A 19,572-nucleotide genomic window follows, 5' to 3' on the forward strand; every position below is an offset into this window, starting at 1 on the left:
TAAAAGTTACTTTTTCCTCCTTACACGAGGTCAAAAGTTGTGCTGAGTTTAGAGCTCTTGTTACATTGCTGCCAGATTCCACTCCAACTAAAGTGCTGTTAGCTGTTTTCAGGACATCTATTTTCCCACAGCCCCATCTAAACAGTTTCATTTTTATTTATTTTGGTTTGTGTAATGGTATTTTGGAATTGTCCCATTGATATTTTTTAATTGCTAATTTGGTTTTATGAGGATTAAATTAGATAATACATATACAAACCGTAGCACAGAGCCTGGTATATAATAAACTGTTATTATTATTAACAGTTATTGAGTAAAAAAATAAATATTGACCTTATACATTTGGGTTTTTGTGTTCAGTGTTGTTTCTCTTTGTCCATGTGGTGGCTCCTTCTCAGTCTGGGCACTGCCGCAGGACTCAGCCTTCTTCTCTTTTCTCTCTGCTGTTAGTGATTTCATTTAGTCCCATGTCCTTAAGACGATCTGAGTGCTGTCAGTTCACATTTGTATCTCCAGCCTGGACCTTTCTCTCCTGTACTCCAACCATATCAAACTGCCTAGTCAACATCTCCACGTGGATGTGGCACCTCAAACTTCACCTGTGAAGCTGAACTGCTCCCCCTGAAAGCGGTTCCTCCCGTTGCCTGTTCATGCCAGCGAATGGCAATGCTGCCCTTCCTGGTGCTCAGGTTAAAACCTTTCAAGTCTCCTTGACTCATCTTTTCCTCTCACACTACACATCTAGCCTCCAAACCCTTTGAGTGTGATCTTCAAAATCTATCCAGAATCCAGCAACTTGTCACCACCCTGGCCAAGACACCATGATCTCCCTCTTGGCTCCCTCACCTGCAAGACCTAACTGGCCTTCCGACTTGTACATGTGTCCATCCTCAGCATTTCAGCTTTGACCTTGGCCCTCCTGATCATGTGAAGCCTGCTATGGTCCCAACTTCATGGTGAGGTAATACTATGTGCAGTGAAGAAGAGACATCTCCTATTTGGGATGAGAGAACTATTTGCAGAAGCTCTCCACAGAGTCTCCCTCACTTGCCCACCTAAACCAGTCATTGGCAAGAGGGCTGGCATCACTGGACTGACCCAGGCTAATGAGAATCACCCCTGAGCTGTTCTGGGGGCAGGGTTACCTTCTCTGACAAGTAGACCCCTAAGCAGTTCTGAGGCTCTGTTCACTGAGGAAGCAGTTGGACCGGATGTTGAGTCACAATGTGGCAGGTCAGGGTCAATAAGAGACTGCAATTTCTTTTTTTTTAAATTTTGGTATCATTAATGTACAATTACTTGAACAACATTATGGTCACTAGACTCCCCCTAATATCAAGTCCCCCCCACATACTCCATTACAATCACTGTCCATCAGCACAGCAAGATGCTATAGAATCACTACTTGTCTTCTCTATATACACTGCCTTTCCCGTGTCCCCCTCCGCTACATTATGGGTGCTAATCGTAATACCCCCTTTACCCCCTTATCTCTCCCTTCCCACCCATCCTCCCCAGTCCCTTTCCCTTTGGTAACTGTTAGTCCATTCTTGGGTTGTGTGAGTCTGCTGCTGTTTTGTTCCTTTAGTTTTTTGTTCTTACACTCCAGATGAGTGAAATCATTTGGTACTTGTCTTTCTCTGCCTGGCTTATTTCACTGAGCATAATACCCTCTAGCTCCATCCATGTTGTTGCAAATGGTAGGATTTGTTTTCTTCTTATGGCTGAGTAGTATTCCATTGTGTATATGTACCACATCTTCTTTATCCATTCATCTACTGATGGACACTTAGGTTGCTTCCATTTCTTAGCTATTGTAAATAGCCCCCTCCCCCACTCCCACCTACAGGAAGAGAAAATTATAAATTTCTCTTCCTCCTACTGGCTAGCTGGGGTGGGGGAAGGGCTTGGGTCCTGCCGGATTAAGGCTTTCGTATGTTACCGTTTCATGAGGTCTGCGCTGTTCCTGAGGTCTGTATGCAGTCTGGTGCAGCCTTCTTTCTTGTTGCCGTTTTAGGGTTGTTGTATTAATAACTACATTTTCATACTATTTGTGGTTTTGGGAGGAGTTCTCTGTCTCACCTCTCATGCCACCATCTTGAATCTCCTTCCCTTTGGGAGACTGCAGTTTCTTTTCCAAGCTGCCAAGTTGGGTGGCCCCGGGCCCAGAGGCCACAGCCATATGCAAAGATGCAGAGATCTACTCCTGACAAAGCAGGAACAGGGATGTAGCAGGTGTCTACCAGGAGATTCCTACCTTTCTTGAGATACCTTTCTTTCAGGTTTATGGAAGAAAGTGTTTACTTTTTGTATCAGTGCCTTATGGCTGCTTTAATTAATTGCCACACACTGGGTGACTTAAAGCAAAAGAAATTTAATCTTTCACAGTTCTGGAGCTTAGAAATCTGAAATCAAAGTGTTGGCAGAGTCATGCTCTGCCAGGGTGAGAGAAAGATCTGTCCCATGCCTTTCTCCTAGCTTCTGGTGTCATCAACAATTCTTGGCATTCCTTGGCTTGTGACTGCCTCACTCCTGTCACAGCCTCTGCTGTCACATGGCCTTCTCTCTTTGTGCTTCTGTTTTTCTTCTTCTAAGGACATACCCATATTAAATTAAGGACCCATCCTACTCGATATGACCTCATTTTAACTAACAACATCTACATCCACCCTGTTTCGAACTAAGGTCACAATCTTAAATGTGAGGGTTAGGACTTCAATATGTCTTTTTGGGGGACATAATTTGACCCAAAATAATACTTACTTATATTTAGAGAAGTAATTAAAACTTAAAATTTCATTACCTCTTCCTTTCCTTTCTGGATTCCTTTCCTTTCATTTTCTTGCCTAATTGCTTGGCTAGAAGCACAGGCATTTATCGCTATAAATTTCCTTCCATGCACCACACTAGCTTCATCCCATAAGTTTTGGTATGCTGTGCTAAATTTTCTTTAGAAACTATTGTATTAAGGCTTCACTTGCATTTGTTATGTAGGATTTTTAGTAGCTGAAATTTTGAAGATACTTATATAAAATAAAATATGGTTACTTACCTTTAAAAGATGAGGGTCATTTACTGAAAAATTTAATAAACTGGTAACTATGAATTAAGAATTATAGTGTTTATAGAGAGAGTACAAAGACATTGTGTATTAACTTCCTCTCTTTCTTTTAGTTGTTCAGGCCTTGGTTATGCCTTACCAAAGGGTCAAAGCTTGATCCCTTTGCACACTTACTGTTACCAAAGCTACAGATGCTGTGCTTATGAGGAAGCAGCCTCAACAGAACTTATAATCTTAAGACTATATGTGAAACTTGCATTTTTCATTTCAGTGCATCACTATCTCAGGTTTGACCTATAAGCCAGCAACTTTTTGTGTCCTTAATCACCTCCATTTTACAGAGCCATTTTTTAAGACACATGGGTTGAATTAACTCATTGATAGAGTATTTATATTCCTAGGATTCTTAGGGACTGGGAGAGTCAAAGGCTGATAAGGGAAGCATCACAATGAGACTGTACCTCCTTCCCTCTGAAAAAATTGCTTTTCTTCTCCTCCCAGCATTCTATCCACCACGTACTGTGGTACCAACACTCTTCCAGCTCACAGGCATCCCCTGCGTGCCCCACACTGGTTTCCTCTCTCCAACAAAGTCCTCCAAATGTCTCATTACATCTCTGAAGCTGACATTCTCTCTTCTTGCTCTCTTTGCCCAAGGAAAGATGATTCTGTTGTCTCACTGAGTTGACTGAAGTAAAGTTGACATCGAGGAGAATGGTTCTCTGAATTTTCTTGCATAGCAACACAACTTATTTATACCATTACACCCAGGAGTGGCCAGCCCAATATTTTGTTTCTCACATTCGCATGGCTATAATGATGTGGATGTTTTCTACACTTAATGATACATATCACTTAATAAATATTTCCCTAAGTTTCTATACAATCTTTATGATAGTTTAAATGACTGCTTAACTCACTGAGTTGATGTGTACCACAGATGATGTACTATTTCCTTATTTATTGCATATTTAGGTTTTTGCATAAGCAATTTGGCTGAAAAAGGTGCCAGAGAATGCAGTGCTGTCTAGGGTAGGTAAGAGGCACCACAGGGAAGGGTCGTGGTGTCCACTGCCATGTGGGAGCAATAGCCAACTTGGGATGGGGTTCTAATAAGATGCCAAAAACAAAACCCTCATTTATGTTACCACAGAATAGCCCTTATTATATGTGCATCAACTCATGCTTCAACTTAAAAAAAAAAAAAAACATAAAGAAAAAAATTGAGCTGTGTGTCGCTTTTGGCCAATCCCAGGACCTGTAGTCCCTGCACCTCTCCTGCAACGTCTCACTGTACCTAGGTGCCCTTGCTCTGCTCCAGATCACCCCAGTGTTGGCACGTCAGGGCTGGTGGCACCAGGAGCAGCTGCAGGGCCTCCCCTCCCGCACCTGACCCTGGCCATGCCACGCTGACGTACCTCTTCCTGCACTCGGGTTCCATGCAGTTACACAGCCTATGCCTCAGCATGGAGATCACATTCTGCAAGGTCCAGGACACTCAGGGCCTGATGCTGCCCTCTCAAGTGGCTTTCCAAAACCACACCTTGGTGGACAGATTCCTTGCCAAAATTCCCGATCACTTATGTAGTCACCAACATCCAGCAGGCTCTCAACTTAGAGCAACGCCACCTCTAGCACACACACACTCATGTCAGTTTTTCGAACGCATTAAACACACACACACACGCACAAGCACACGCACACGCACACGCACACGCACACCCACCCGACAGGCACCGCGAGGCTCCCCTGGAGGGGCAGCTTCCACTCGAGGCCGTGGTCACGCTCGGGCTGCTTTCGGGCAAGGCGGCCGGGCCCTGGGGCCCGCAGTCACCCGTGCAGCCCCCGAGGACCTGCAGCCACGCTGCGAGGCGCCGCGTTGGGCGGGCACCCCTGCCTGCCCGGGGAACCAGGCGCCCGGGAGATGGGTGTGAGCGCGCGCTGGCCCGTTTCTTCCGGCTCTGTGTGTCTTCGGCACGGGCGCCCCGGCACTCGCTGGGGCGCGCCTGGCTGTTGCGGGAGAGCAGCGTCGGACGTCCGCCCGGCGCGGTCGGTCGGCCCGCTCCCGGTCCCGGGTGGGGGGCGGGGCTCGAGGGGCGAGGGCACGCACACCGAGCGCGGACGACGGGGCGCGCCCCCCCACCCCCGGGGCCCAGGGACGGTGGGCCCCTCCTGTGGGCCCGGGCCTTCGCTACCTCCCTACCGTGGCAAGGAAGGGAGCGCGGCCCGGGCTCCGGGGATGGGGGCGTGCGCGGGGTGTTGGGGGGCGCCCAGGGCCTGCGCTGTCCGGCGGGTGGGGGCGAGTGGAGCGCACGGCTTAGGGGCTCCCGGGCTGCGGAGGGAGCCCAAGGCCTGCCTGCGGGGTGGGGGACACCGCCGGCCCGCGCGCAGGTTGGCCCTGCCTCTGGGCGGGGCCGGCCGGCTGAAGGCGGGTGTGCCCACCCCACCCCCACTCGCACCCCCACCGCCAGCCCCAGCCCCAGCCCCCGGAGGCGTGTGGGGGTGGGGGACGAGGCCCGGCAGCAGCAGGTGGTCACGACGGGGCGGGCGGGGAAGGGGCTGGGCGAGGGCAGGCGCCCGCGGTGAGCGGCCGGGAGGGGCAGGGGGCGACGGCGGCAGAAAGAAAGCGGGGAGGCAGAGAGGAAAAAGAGCCTACAGCACCCGGTATTCCCAGGCGGTCTCCCATCCAAGTACTAACCAGGCCCGACCCTGCTTAGCTTCCGAGATCAGACGAGATCGGGCGCGTTCAGGGTGGTATGGCCGTAGACGCCAGAGGCCGGCCCTGCGCGCCCCAAGAGCCTGCGCGTCCCCGCCTGCCTCCACGCCCCGAGCCTCTGCCGGTGCCCCCCCAACCCCACCGGCCCCGTGCCCGGGCCGCTCTCGCGCCGGCCCGCCCGCGCTGCGCCGCTGCCCACCAGGCCCCTACTGGCCCGGCTCCAGCCGGGGCCCCCCGGCGCCACCACAGGCCACCCGCCGCCCTTCTTCCTTCTGCCATCTTCTCCGTGCCACCCGCAGGGAGCCCGAGCGAACCGGAGTGAGGGAGAGGAGAGACACACGGACACGAGGATTCAAGACACAGGCACACACCTAGGCGGACACGGGGACGAGCAGCCAGGCGGCGCACACGCCGTCGAACGCACGCGTGCACACGCCGTCGAACGCACGCGTGCACACGCTCGCACTTCCTCACAGTGGCGCGCGCGCGCGCGCGCACACGCACACGCACACGCACACCCACCCGACAGGCACCGCGAGGCTCCCCTGGAGGGGCAGCTTCCCCACGAGGCCGTGGTCACGCTCGGGCTGCTTTCGGGCAAGGCGGCCGGGCCCTGGGGCCCGCAGTCACCCGTGCAGCCCCCGAGGACCTGCAGCCACGCTGCGAGGCGCCGCGTTGGGCGGGCACCCCTGCCTGCCCGGGGAACCAGGCGCCCGGGAGATGGGTGTGAGCGCGCGCTGGCCCGTTTCTTCCGGCTCTGTGTGTCTTCGGCACGGGCGCCCCGGCACTCGCTGGGGCGCGCCTGGCTGTTGCGGGAGAGCAGCGTCGGACGTCCGCCCGGCGCGGTCGGTCGGCCCGCTCCCGGTCCCGGGTGGGGGGCGGGGCTCGAGGGGCGAGGGCACGCACACCGAGCGCGGACGACGGGGCGCGCCCCCCCACCCCCGGGGCCCAGGGACGGTGGGCCCCTCCTGTGGGCCCGGGCCTTCGCTACCTCCCTACCGTGGCAAGGAAGGGAGCGCGGCCCGGGCTCCGGGGATGGGGGCGTGCGCGGGGTGTTGGGGGGCGCCCAGGGCCTGCGCTGTCCGGCGGGTGGGGGCGAGTGGAGCGCACGGCTTAGGGGCTCCCGGGCTGCGGAGGGAGCCCAAGGCCTGCCTGCGGGGTGGGGGACACCGCCGGCCCGCGCGCAGGTTGGCCCTGCCTCTGGGCGGGGCCGGCCGGCTGAAGGCGGGTGTGCCCACCCCACCCCCACTCGCACCCCCACCGCCAGCCCCAGCCCCAGCCCCCGGAGGCGTGTGGGGGTGGGGGACGAGGCCCGGCAGCAGCAGGTGGTCACGACGGGGCGGGCGGGGAAGGGGCTGGGCGAGGGCAGGCGCCCGCGGTGAGCGGCCGGGAGGGGCAGGGGGCGACGGCGGCAGAAAGAAAGCGGGGAGGCAGAGAGGAAAAAGAGCCTACAGCACCCGGTATTCCCAGGCGGTCTCCCATCCAAGTACTAACCAGGCCCGACCCTGCTTAGCTTCCGAGATCAGACGAGATCGGGCGCGTTCAGGGTGGTATGGCCGTAGACGCCAGAGGCCGGCCCTGCGCGCCCCAAGAGCCTGCGCGTCCCCGCCTGCCTCCACGCCCCGAGCCTCTGCCGGTGCCCCCCCAACCCCACCGGCCCCGTGCCCGGGCCGCTCTCGCGCCGGCCCGCCCGCGCTGCGCCGCTGCCCACCAGGCCCCTACTGGCCCGGCTCCAGCCGGGGCCCCCCGGCGCCACCACAGGCCACCCGCCGCCCTTCTTCCTTCTGCCATCTTCTCCGTGCCACCCGCAGGGAGCCCGAGCGAACCGGAGTGAGGGAGAGGAGAGACACACGGACACGAGGATTCAAGACACAGGCACACACCTAGGCGGACACGGGGACGAGCAGCCAGGCGGCGCACACGCCGTCGAACGCACGCGTGCACACGCCGTCGAACGCACGCGTGCACACGCTCGCACTTCCTCACAGTGGCGCGCGCGCGCGCGCGCACACGCACACGCACACGCACACCCACCCGACAGGCACCGCGAGGCTCCCCTGGAGGGGCAGCTTCCCCACGAGGCCGTGGTCACGCTCGGGCTGCTTTCGGGCAAGGCGGCCGGGCCCTGGGGCCCGCAGTCACCCGTGCAGCCCCCGAGGACCTGCAGCCACGCTGCGAGGCGCCGCGTTGGGCGGGCACCCCTGCCTGCCCGGGGAACCAGGCGCCCGGGAGATGGGTGTGAGCGCGCGCTGGCCCGTTTCTTCCGGCTCTGTGTGTCTTCGGCACGGGCGCCCCGGCACTCGCTGGGGCGCGCCTGGCTGTTGCGGGAGAGCAGCGTCGGACGTCCGCCCGGCGCGGTCGGTCGGCCCGCTCCCGGTCCCGGGTGGGGGGCGGGGCTCGAGGGGCGAGGGCACGCACACCGAGCGCGGACGACGGGGCGCGCCCCCCCACCCCCGGGGCCCAGGGACGGTGGGCCCCTCCTGTGGGCCCGGGCCTTCGCTACCTCCCTACCGTGGCAAGGAAGGGAGCGCGGCCCGGGCTCCGGGGATGGGGGCGTGCGCGGGGTGTTGGGGGGCGCCCAGGGCCTGCGCTGTCCGGCGGGTGGGGGCGAGTGGAGCGCACGGCTTAGGGGCTCCCGGGCTGCGGAGGGAGCCCAAGGCCTGCCTGCGGGGTGGGGGACACCGCCGGCCCGCGCGCAGGTTGGCCCTGCCTCTGGGCGGGGCCGGCCGGCTGAAGGCGGGTGTGCCCACCCCACCCCCACTCGCACCCCCACCGCCAGCCCCAGCCCCAGCCCCCGGAGGCGTGTGGGGGTGGGGGACGAGGCCCGGCAGCAGCAGGTGGTCACGACGGGGCGGGCGGGGAAGGGGCTGGGCGAGGGCAGGCGCCCGCGGTGAGCGGCCGGGAGGGGCAGGGGGCGACGGCGGCAGAAAGAAAGCGGGGAGGCAGAGAGGAAAAAGAGCCTACAGCACCCGGTATTCCCAGGCGGTCTCCCATCCAAGTACTAACCAGGCCCGACCCTGCTTAGCTTCCGAGATCAGACGAGATCGGGCGCGTTCAGGGTGGTATGGCCGTAGACGCCAGAGGCCGGCCCTGCGCGCCCCAAGAGCCTGCGCGTCCCCGCCTGCCTCCACGCCCCGAGCCTCTGCCGGTGCCCCCCCAACCCCACCGGCCCCGTGCCCGGGCCGCTCTCGCGCCGGCCCGCCCGCGCTGCGCCGCTGCCCACCAGGCCCCTACTGGCCCGGCTCCAGCCGGGGCCCCCCGGCGCCACCACAGGCCACCCGCCGCCCTTCTTCCTTCTGCCATCTTCTCCGTGCCACCCGCAGGGAGCCCGAGCGAACCGGAGTGAGGGAGAGGAGAGACACACGGACACGAGGATTCAAGACACAGGCACACACCTAGGCGGACACGGGGACGAGCAGCCAGGCGGCGCACACGCCGTCGAACGCACGCGTGCACACGCCGTCGAACGCACGCGTGCACACGCTCGCACTTCCTCACAGTGGCGCGCGCGCGCGCGCGCACACGCACACGCACACGCACACCCACCCGACAGGCACCGCGAGGCTCCCCTGGAGGGGCAGCTTCCCCACGAGGCCGTGGTCACGCTCGGGCTGCTTTCGGGCAAGGCGGCCGGGCCCTGGGGCCCGCAGTCACCCGTGCAGCCCCCGAGGACCTGCAGCCACGCTGCGAGGCGCCGCGTTGGGCGGGCACCCCTGCCTGCCCGGGGAACCAGGCGCCCGGGAGATGGGTGTGAGCGCGCGCTGGCCCGTTTCTTCCGGCTCTGTGTGTCTTCGGCACGGGCGCCCCGGCACTCGCTGGGGCGCGCCTGGCTGTTGCGGGAGAGCAGCGTCGGACGTCCGCCCGGCGCGGTCGGTCGGCCCGCTCCCGGTCCCGGGTGGGGGGCGGGGCTCGAGGGGCGAGGGCACGCACACCGAGCGCGGACCACGGGGCGCGCCCCCCCACCCCCGGGGCCCAGGGACGGTGGGCCCCTCCTGTGGGCCCGGGCCTTCGCTACCTCCCTACCGTGGCAAGGAAGGGAGCGCGGCCCGGGCTCCGGGGATGGGGGCGTGCGCGGGGTGTTGGGGGGCGCCCAGGGCCTGCGCTGTCCGGCGGGTGGGGGCGAGTGGAGCGCACGGCTTAGGGGCTCCCGGGCTGCGGAGGGAGCCCAAGGCCTGCCTGCGGGGTGGGGGACACCGCCGGCCCGCGCGCAGGTTGGCCCTGCCTCTGGGCGGGGCCGGCCGGCTGAAGGCGGGTGTGCCCACCCCACCCCCACTCGCACCCCCACCGCCAGCCCCAGCCCCAGCCCCCGGAGGCGTGTGGGGGTGGGGGACGAGGCCCGGCAGCAGCAGGTGGTCACGACGGGGCGGGCGGGGAAGGGGCTGGGCGAGGGCAGGCGCCCGCGGTGAGCGGCCGGGAGGGGCAGGGGGCGACGGCGGCAGAAAGAAAGCGGGGAGGCAGAGAGGAAAAAGAGCCTACAGCACCCGGTATTCCCAGGCGGTCTCCCATCCAAGTACTAACCAGGCCCGACCCTGCTTAGCTTCCGAGATCAGACGAGATCGGGCGCGTTCAGGGTGGTATGGCCGTAGACGCCAGAGGCCGGCCCTGCGCGCCCCAAGAGCCTGCGCGTCCCCGCCTGCCTCCACGCCCCGAGCCTCTGCCGGTGCCCCCCCAACCCCACCGGCCCCGTGCCCGGGCCGCTCTCGCGCCGGCCCGCCCGCGCTGCGCCGCTGCCCACCAGGCCCCTACTGGCCCGGCTCCAGCCGGGGCCCCCCGGCGCCACCACAGGCCACCCGCCGCCCTTCTTCCTTCTGCCATCTTCTCCGTGCCACCCGCAGGGAGCCCGAGCGAACCGGAGTGAGGGAGAGGAGAGACACACGGACACGAGGATTCAAGACACAGGCACACACCTAGGCGGACACGGGGACGAGCAGCCAGGCGGCGCACACGCCGTCGAACGCACGCGTGCACACGCCGTCGAACGCACGCGTGCACACGCTCGCACTTCCTCACAGTGGCGCGCGCGCGCGCGCGCACACGCACACGCACACGCACACCCACCCGACAGGCACCGCGAGGCTCCCCTGGAGGGGCAGCTTCCCCACGAGGCCGTGGTCACGCTCGGGCTGCTTTCGGGCAAGGCGGCCGGGCCCTGGGGCCCGCAGTCACCCGTGCAGCCCCCGAGGACCTGCAGCCACGCTGCGAGGCGCCGCGTTGGGCGGGCACCCCTGCCTGCCCGGGGAACCAGGCGCCCGGGAGATGGGTGTGAGCGCGCGCTGGCCCGTTTCTTCCGGCTCTGTGTGTCTTCGGCACGGGCGCCCCGGCACTCGCTGGGGCGCGCCTGGCTGTTGCGGGAGAGCAGCGTCGGACGTCCGCCCGGCGCGGTCGGTCGGCCCGCTCCCGGTCCCGGGTGGGGGGCGGGGCTCGAGGGGCGAGGGCACGCACACCGAGCGCGGACGACGGGGCGCGCCCCCCCACCCCCGGGGCCCAGGGACGGTGGGCCCCTCCTGTGGGCCCGGGCCTTCGCTACCTCCCTACCGTGGCAAGGAAGGGAGCGCGGCCCGGGCTCCGGGGATGGGGGCGTGCGCGGGGTGTTGGGGGGCGCCCAGGGCCTGCGCTGTCCGGCGGGTGGGGGCGAGTGGAGCGCACGGCTTAGGGGCTCCCGGGCTGCGGAGGGAGCCCAAGGCCTGCCTGCGGGGTGGGGGACACCGCCGGCCCGCGCGCAGGTTGGCCCTGCCTCTGGGCGGGGCCGGCCGGCTGAAGGCGGGTGTGCCCACCCCACCCCCACTCGCACCCCCACCGCCAGCCCCAGCCCCAGCCCCCGGAGGCGTGTGGGGGTGGGGGACGAGGCCCGGCAGCAGCAGGTGGTCACGACGGGGCGGGCGGGGAAGGGGCTGGGCGAGGGCAGGCGCCCGCGGTGAGCGGCCGGGAGGGGCAGGGGGCGACGGCGGCAGAAAGAAAGCGGGGAGGCAGAGAGGAAAAAGAGCCTACAGCACCCGGTATTCCCAGGCGGTCTCCCATCCAAGTACTAACCAGGCCCGACCCTGCTTAGCTTCCGAGATCAGACGAGATCGGGCGCGTTCAGGGTGGTATGGCCGTAGACGCCAGAGGCCGGCCCTGCGCGCCCCAAGAGCCTGCGCGTCCCCGCCTGCCTCCACGCCCCGAGCCTCTGCCGGTGCCCCCCCAACCCCACCGGCCCCGTGCCCGGGCCGCTCTCGCGCCGGCCCGCCCGCGCTGCGCCGCTGCCCACCAGGCCCCTACTGGCCCGGCTCCAGCCGGGGCCCCCCGGCGCCACCACAGGCCACCCGCCGCCCTTCTTCCTTCTGCCATCTTCTCCGTGCCACCCGCAGGGAGCCCGAGCGAACCGGAGTGAGGGAGAGGAGAGACACACGGACACGAGGATTCAAGACACAGGCACACACCTAGGCGGACACGGGGACGAGCAGCCAGGCGGCGCACACGCCGTCGAACGCACGCGTGCACACGCCGTCGAACGCACGCGTGCACACGCTCGCACTTCCTCACAGTGGCGCGCGCGCGCGCGCGCACACGCACACGCACACGCACACCCACCCGACAGGCACCGCGAGGCTCCCCTGGAGGGGCAGCTTCCCCACGAGGCCGTGGTCACGCTCGGGCTGCTTTCGGGCAAGGCGGCCGGGCCCTGGGGCCCGCAGTCACCCGTGCAGCCCCCGAGGACCTGCAGCCACGCTGCGAGGCGCCGCGTTGGGCGGGCACCCCTGCCTGCCCGGGGAACCAGGCGCCCGGGAGATGGGTGTGAGCGCGCGCTGGCCCGTTTCTTCCGGCTCTGTGTGTCTTCGGCACGGGCGCCCCGGCACTCGCTGGGGCGCGCCTGGCTGTTGCGGGAGAGCAGCGTCGGACGTCCGCCCGGCGCGGTCGGTCGGCCCGCTCCCGGTCCCGGGTGGGGGGCGGGGCTCGAGGGGCGAGGGCACGCACACCGAGCGCGGACGACGGGGCGCGCCCCCCCACCCCCGGGGCCCAGGGACGGTGGGCCCCTCCTGTGGGCCCGGGCCTTCGCTACCTCCCTACCGTGGCAAGGAAGGGAGCGCGGCCCGGGCTCCGGGGATGGGGGCGTGCGCGGGGTGTTGGGGGGCGCCCAGGGCCTGCGCTGTCCGGCGGGTGGGGGCGAGTGGAGCGCACGGCTTAGGGGCTCCCGGGCTGCGGAGGGAGCCCAAGGCCTGCCTGCGGGGTGGGGGACACCGCCGGCCCGCGCGCAGGTTGGCCCTGCCTCTGGGCGGGGCCGGCCGGCTGAAGGCGGGTGTGCCCACCCCACCCCCACTCGCACCCCCACCGCCAGCCCCAGCCCCAGCCCCCGGAGGCGTGTGGGGGTGGGGGACGAGGCCCGGCAGCAGCAGGTGGTCACGACGGGGCGGGCGGGGAAGGGGCTGGGCGAGGGCAGGCGCCCGCGGTGAGCGGCCGGGAGGGGCAGGGGGCGACGGCGGCAGAAAGAAAGCGGGGAGGCAGAGAGGAAAAAGAGCCTACAGCACCCGGTATTCCCAGGCGGTCTCCCATCCAAGTACTAACCAGGCCCGACCCTGCTTAGCTTCCGAGATCAGACGAGATCGGGCGCGTTCAGGGTGGTATGGCCGTAGACGCCAGAGGCCGGCCCTGCGCGCCCCAAGAGCCTGCGCGTCCCCGCCTGCCTCCACGCCCCGAGCCTCTGCCGGTGCCCCCCCAACCCCACCGGCCCCGTGCCCGGGCCGCTCTCGCGCCGGCCCGCCCGCGCTGCGCCGCTGCCCACCAGGCCCCTACTGGCCCGGCTCCAGCCGGGGCCCCCCGGCGCCACCACAGGCCACCCGCCGCCCTTCTTCCTTCTGCCATCTTCTCCGTGCCACCCGCAGGGAGCCCGAGCGAACCGGAGTGAGGGAGAGGAGAGACACACGGACACGAGGATTCAAGACACAGGCACACACCTAGGCGGACACGGGGACGAGCAGCCAGGCGGCGCACACGCCGTCGAACGCACGCGTGCACACGCCGTCGAACGCACGCGTGCACACGCTCGCACTTCCTCACAGTGGCGCGCGCGCGCGCGCGCACACGCACACGCACACGCACACCCACCCGACAGGCACCGCGAGGCTCCCCTGGAGGGGCAGCTTCCCCACGAGGCCGTGGTCACGCTCGGGCTGCTTTCGGGCAAGGCGGCCGGGCCCTGGGGCCCGCAGTCACCCGTGCAGCCCCCGAGGACCTGCAGCCACGCTGCGAGGCGCCGCGTTGGGCGGGCACCCCTGCCTGCCCGGGGAACCAGGCGCCCGGGAGATGGGTGTGAGCGCGCGCTGGCCCGTTTCTTCCGGCTCTGTGTGTCTTCGGCACGGGCGCCCCGGCACTCGCTGGGGCGCGCCTGGCTGTTGCGGGAGAGCAGCGTCGGACGTCCGCCCGGCGCGGTCGGTCGGCCCGCTCCCGGTCCCGGGTGGGGGGCGGGGCTCGAGGGGCGAGGGCACGCACACCGAGCGCGGACCACGGGGCGCGCCCCCCCACCCCCGGGGCCCAGGGACGGTGGGCCCCTCCTGTGGGCCCGGGCCTTCGCTACCTCCCTACCGTGGCAAGGAAGGGAGCGCGGCCCGGGCTCCGGGGATGGGGGCGTGCGCGGGGTGTTGGGGGGCGCCCAGGGCCTGCGCTGTCCGGCGGGTGGGGGCGAGTGGAGCGCACGGCTTAGGGGCTCCCGGGCTGCGGAGGGAGCCCAAGGCCTGCCTGCGGGGTGGGGGACACCGCCGGCCCGCGCGCAGGTTGGCCCTGCCTCTGGGCGGGGCCGGCCGGCTGAAGGCGGGTGTGCCCACCCCACCCCCACTCGCACCCCCACCGCCAGCCCCAGCCCCAGCCCCCGGAGGCGTGTGGGGGTGGGGGACGAGGCCCGGCAGCAGCAGGTGGTCACGACGGGGCGGGCGGGGAAGGGGCTGGGCGAGGGCAGGCGCCCGCGGTGAGCGGCCGGGAGGGGCAGGGGGCGACGGCGGCAGAAAGAAAGCGGGGAGGCAGAGAGGAAAAAGAGCCTACAGCACCCGGTATTCCCAGGCGGTCTCCCATCCAAGTACTAACCAGGCCCGACCCTGCTTAGCTTCCGAGATCAGACGAGATCGGGCGCGTTCAGGGTGGTATGGCCGTAGACGCCAGAGGCCGGCCCTGCGCGCCCCAAGAGCCTGCGCGTCCCCGCCTGCCTCCACGCCCCGAGCCTCTGCCGGTGCCCCCCCAACCCCACCGGCCCCGTGCCCGGGCCGCTCTCGCGCCGGCCCGCCCGCGCTGCGCCGCTGCCCACCAGGCCCCTACTGGCCCGGCTCCAGCCGGGGCCCCCCGGCGCCACCACAGGCCACCCGCCGCCCTTCTTCCTTCTGCCATCTTCTCCGTGCCACCCGCAGGGAGCCCGAGCGAACCGGAGTGAGGGAGAGGAGAGACACACGGACACGAGGATTCAAGACACAGGCACACACCTAGGCGGACACGGGGACGAGCAGCCAGGCGGCGCACACGCCGTCGAACGCACGCGTGCACACGCCGTCGAACGCACGCGTGCACACGCTCGCACTTCCTCACAGTGGCGCGCGCGCGCGCGCGCACACGCACACGCACACGCACACCCACCCGACAGGCACCGCGAGGCTCCCCTGGAGGGGCAGCTTCCCCACGAGGCCGTGGTCACGCTCGGGCTGCTTTCGGGCAAGGCGGCCGGGCCCTGGGGCCCGCAGTCACCCGTGCAGCCCCCGAGGACCTGCAGCCACGCTGCGAGGCGCCGCGTTGGGCGGGCACCCCTGCCTGCCCGGGGAACCAGGCGCCCGGGAGATGGGTGTGAGCGCGCGCTGGCCCGTTTCTTCCGGCTCTGTGTGTCTTCGGCACGGGCGCCCCGGCACTCGCTGGGGCGCGCCTGGCTGTTGCGGGAGAGCAGCGTCGGACGTCCGCCCGGCGCGGTCGGTCGGCCCGCTCCCGGTCCCGGGTGGGGGGCGGGGCTCGAGGGGCGAGGGCACGCACACCGAGCGCGGACCACGGGGCGCGCCCCCCCACCCCCGGGGCCCAGGGACGGTGGGCCCCTCCTGTGGGCCCGGGCCTTCGCTACCTCCCTACCGTGGCAAGGAAGGGAGCGCGGCCCGGGCTCCGGGGATGGGGGCGTGCGCGGGGTGTTGGGGGGCGCCCAGGGCCTGCGCTGTCCGGCGGGTGGGGGCGAGTGGAGCGCACGGCTTAGGGGCTCCCGGGCTGCGGAGGGAGCCCAAGGCCTGCCTGCGGGGTGGGGGACACCGCCGGCCCGCGCGCAGGTTGGCCCTGCCTCTGGGCGGGGCCGGCCGGCTGAAGGCGGGTGTGCCCACCCCACCCCCACTCGCACCCCCACCGCCAGCCCCAGCCCCAGCCCCCGGAGGCGTGTGGGGGTGGGGGACGAGGCCCGGCAGCAGCAGGTGGTCACGACGGGGCGGGCGGGGAAGGGGCTGGGCGAGGGCAGGCGCCCGCGGTGAGCGGCCGGGAGGGGCAGGGGGCGACGGCGGCAGAAAGAAAGCGGGGAGGCAGAGAGGAAAAAGAGCCTACAGCACCCGGTATTCCCAGGCGGTCTCCCATCCAAGTACTAACCAGGCCCGACCCTGCTTAGCTTCCGAGATCAGACGAGATCGGGCGCGTTCAGGGTGGTATGGCCGTAGACGCCAGAGGCCGGCCCTGCGCGCCCCAAGAGCCTGCGCGTCCCCGCCTGCCTCCACGCCCCGAGCCTCTGCCGGTGCCCCCCCAACCCCACCGGCCCCGTGCCCGGGCCGCTCTCGCGCCGGCCCGCCCGCGCTGCGCCGCTGCCCACCAGGCCCCTACTGGCCCGGCTCCAGCCGGGGCCCCCCGGCGCCACCACAGGCCACCCGCCGCCCTTCTTCCTTCTGCCATCTTCTCCGTGCCACCCGCAGGGAGCCCGAGCGAACCGGAGTGAGGGAGAGGAGAGACACACGGACACGAGGATTCAAGACACAGGCACACACCTAGGCGGACACGGGGACGAGCAGCCAGGCGGCGCACACGCCGTCGAACGCACGCGTGCACACGCCGTCGAACGCACGCGTGCACACGCTCGCACTTCCTCACAGTGGCGCGCGCGCGCGCGCGCACACGCACACGCACACGCACACCCACCCGACAGGCACCGCGAGGCTCCCCTGGAGGGGCAGCTTCCCCACGAGGCCGTGGTCACGCTCGGGCTGCTTTCGGGCAAGGCGGCCGGGCCCTGGGGCCCGCAGTCACCCGTGCAGCCCCCGAGGACCTGCAGCCACGCTGCGAGGCGCCGCGTTGGGCGGGCACCCCTGCCTGCCCGGGGAACCAGGCGCCCGGGAGATGGGTGTGAGCGCGCGCTGGCCCGTTTCTTCCGGCTCTGTGTGTCTTCGGCACGGGCGCCCCGGCACTCGCTGGGGCGCGCCTGGCTGTTGCGGGAGAGCAGCGTCGGACGTCCGCCCGGCGCGGTCGGTCGGCCCGCTCCCGGTCCCGGGTGGGGGGCGGGGCTCGAGGGGCGAGGGCACGCACACCGAGCGCGGACCACGGGGCGCGCCCCCCCACCCCCGGGGCCCAGGGACGGTGGGCCCCTCCTGTGGGCCCGGGCCTTCGCTACCTCCCTACCGTGGCAAGGAAGGGAGCGCGGCCCGGGCTCCGGGGATGGGGGCGTGCGCGGGGTGTTGGGGGGCGCCCAGGGCCTGCGCTGTCCGGCGGGTGGGGGCGAGTGGAGCGCACGGCTTAGGGGCTCCCGGGCTGCGGAGGGAGCCCAAGGCCTGCCTGCGGGGTGGGGGACACCGCCGGCCCGCGCGCAGGTTGGCCCTGCCTCTGGGCGGGGCCGGCCGGCTGAAGGCGGGTGTGCCCACCCCACCCCCACTCGCACCCCCACCGCCAGCCCCAGCCCCAGCCCCCGGAGGCGTGTGGGGGTGGGGGACGAGGCCCGGCAGCAGCAGGTGGTCACGACGGGGCGGGCGGGGAAGGGGCTGGGCGAGGGCAGGCGCCCGCGGTGAGCGGCCGGGAGGGGCAGGGGGCGACGGCGGCAGAAAGAAAGCGGGGAGGCAGAGAGGAAAAAGAGCCTACAGCACCCGGTATTCCCAGGCGGTCTCCCATCCAAGTACTAACCAGGCCCGACCCTGCTTAGCTTCCGAGATCAGACGAGATCGGGCGCGTTCAGGGTGGTATGGCCGTAGACGCCAGAGGCCGGCCCTGCGCGCCCCAAGAGCCTGCGCGTCCCCGCCTGCCTCCACGCCCCGAGCCTCTGCCGGTGCCCCCCCAACCCCACCGGCCCCGTGCCCGGGCCGCTCTCGCGCCGGCCCGCCCGCGCTGCGCCGCTGCCCACCAGGCCCCTACTGGCCCGGCTCCAGCCGGGGCCCCCCGGCGCCACCACAGGCCACCCGCCGCCCTTCTTCCTTCTGCCATCTTCTCCGTGCCACCCGCAGGGAGCCCGAGCGAACCGGAGTGAGGGAGAGGAGAGACACACGGACACGAGGATTCAAGACACAGGCACACACCTAGGCGGACACGGGGACGAGCAGCCAGGCGGCGCACACGCCGTCGAACGCACGCGTGCACACGCCGTCGAACGCACGCGTGCACACGCTCGCACTTCCTCACAGTGGCGCGCGCGCGCGCGCGCACACGCACACGCACACGCACACCCACCCGACAGGCACCGCGAGGCTCCCCTGGAGGGGCAGCTTCCCCACGAGGCCGTGGTCACGCTCGGGCTGCTTTCGGGCAAGGCGGCCGGGCCCTGGGGCCCGCAGTCACCCGTGCAGCCCCCGAGGACCTGCAGCCACGCTGCGAGGCGCCGCGTTGGGCGGGCACCCCTGCCTGCCCGGGGAACCAGGCGCCCGGGAGATGGGTGTGAGCGCGCGCTGGCCCGTTTCTTCCGGCTCTGTGTGTCTTCGGCACGGGCGCCCCGGCACTCGCTGGGGCGCGCCTGGCTGTTGCGGGAGAGCAGCGTCGGACGTCCGCCCGGCGCGGTCGGTCGGCCCGCTCCCGGTCCCGGGTGGGGGGCGGGGCTCGAGGGGCGAGGGCACGCACACCGAGCGCGGACCACGGGGCGCGCCCCCCCACCCCCGGGGCCCAGGGACGGTGGGCCCCTCCTGTGGGCCCGGGCCTTCGCTACCTCCCTACCGTGGCAAGGAAGGGAGCGCGGCCCGGGCTCCGGGGATGGGGGCGTGCGCGGGGTGTTGGGGGGCGCCCAGGGCCTGCGCTGTCCGGCGGGTGGGGGCGAGTGGAGCGCACGGCTTAGGGGCTCCCGGGCTGCGGAGGGAGCCCAAGGCCTGCCTGCGGGGTGGGGGACACCGCCGGCCCGCGCGCAGGTTGGCCCTGCCTCTGGGCGGGGCCGGCCGGCTGAAGGCGGGTGTGCCCACCCCACCCCCACTCGCACCCCCACCGCCAGCCCCAGCCCCAGCCCCCGGAGGCGTGTGGGGGTGGGGGACGAGGCCCGGCAGCAGCAGGTGGTCACGACGGGGCGGGCGGGGAAGGGGCTGGGCGAGGGCAGGCGCCCGCGGTGAGCGGCCGGGAGGGGCAGGGGGCGACGGCGGCAGAAAGAAAGCGGGGAGGCAGAGAGGAAAAAGAGCCTACAGCACCCGGTATTCCCAGGCGGTCTCCCATCCAAGTACTAACCAGGCCCGACCCTGCTTAGCTTCCGAGATCAGACGAGATCGGGCGCGTTCAGGGTGGTATGGCCGTAGACGCCAGAGGCCGGCCCTGCGCGCCCCAAGAGCCTGCGCGTCCCCGCCTGCCTCCACGCCCCGAGCCTCTGCCGGTGCCCCCCCAACCCCACCGGCCCCGTGCCCGGGCCGCTCTCGCGCCGGCCCGCCCGCGCTGC

General features: G+C 67.9%; 10 non-coding genes across 10 annotated transcripts; all 10 read right to left on the bottom strand.

The window, feature by feature from the left end:
* Positions 1-5,710: 5,710 nt before the first annotated feature.
* Positions 5,711-5,829, bottom strand: LOC130682731 (5S ribosomal RNA). The gene has a single exon (XR_008996030.1). It is a non-coding gene; the product is annotated as a 5S ribosomal RNA (ribosomal RNA).
* Positions 5,830-7,222: 1,393 nt separating this feature from the next.
* LOC130682748 (5S ribosomal RNA) lies at positions 7,223-7,341 on the bottom strand. The gene has a single exon (XR_008996048.1). It is a non-coding gene; the product is annotated as a 5S ribosomal RNA (ribosomal RNA).
* A 1,393-nt stretch (positions 7,342-8,734) lies between these two features.
* On the bottom strand, positions 8,735-8,853 carry LOC130682761 (5S ribosomal RNA). Its single transcript, XR_008996059.1, has one exon. It is a non-coding gene; the product is annotated as a 5S ribosomal RNA (ribosomal RNA).
* Positions 8,854-10,246: 1,393 nt separating this feature from the next.
* Positions 10,247-10,365, bottom strand: LOC130682772 (5S ribosomal RNA). Its single transcript, XR_008996070.1, has one exon. It is a non-coding gene; the product is annotated as a 5S ribosomal RNA (ribosomal RNA).
* A 1,393-nt stretch (positions 10,366-11,758) lies between these two features.
* On the bottom strand, positions 11,759-11,877 carry LOC130682777 (5S ribosomal RNA). Its single transcript, XR_008996075.1, has one exon. It is a non-coding gene; the product is annotated as a 5S ribosomal RNA (ribosomal RNA).
* A 1,393-nt stretch (positions 11,878-13,270) lies between these two features.
* Positions 13,271-13,389, bottom strand: LOC130682732 (5S ribosomal RNA). The gene has a single exon (XR_008996031.1). It is a non-coding gene; the product is annotated as a 5S ribosomal RNA (ribosomal RNA).
* Positions 13,390-14,782: 1,393 nt separating this feature from the next.
* On the bottom strand, positions 14,783-14,901 carry LOC130682733 (5S ribosomal RNA). Its single transcript, XR_008996032.1, has one exon. It is a non-coding gene; the product is annotated as a 5S ribosomal RNA (ribosomal RNA).
* Positions 14,902-16,294: 1,393 nt separating this feature from the next.
* LOC130682735 (5S ribosomal RNA) lies at positions 16,295-16,413 on the bottom strand. The gene has a single exon (XR_008996034.1). It is a non-coding gene; the product is annotated as a 5S ribosomal RNA (ribosomal RNA).
* A 1,393-nt stretch (positions 16,414-17,806) lies between these two features.
* On the bottom strand, positions 17,807-17,925 carry LOC130682736 (5S ribosomal RNA). The gene has a single exon (XR_008996035.1). It is a non-coding gene; the product is annotated as a 5S ribosomal RNA (ribosomal RNA).
* A 1,393-nt stretch (positions 17,926-19,318) lies between these two features.
* Positions 19,319-19,437, bottom strand: LOC130682737 (5S ribosomal RNA). Its single transcript, XR_008996036.1, has one exon. It is a non-coding gene; the product is annotated as a 5S ribosomal RNA (ribosomal RNA).
* Positions 19,438-19,572: the final 135 nt, after the last annotated feature.

The sequence above is a fragment of the Manis pentadactyla genome, chromosome 2, assembly GCF_030020395.1.
Source record: "Manis pentadactyla isolate mManPen7 chromosome 2, mManPen7.hap1, whole genome shotgun sequence".
Classification (NCBI taxonomy): Eukaryota; Metazoa; Chordata; class Mammalia; order Pholidota; family Manidae; genus Manis; species Manis pentadactyla.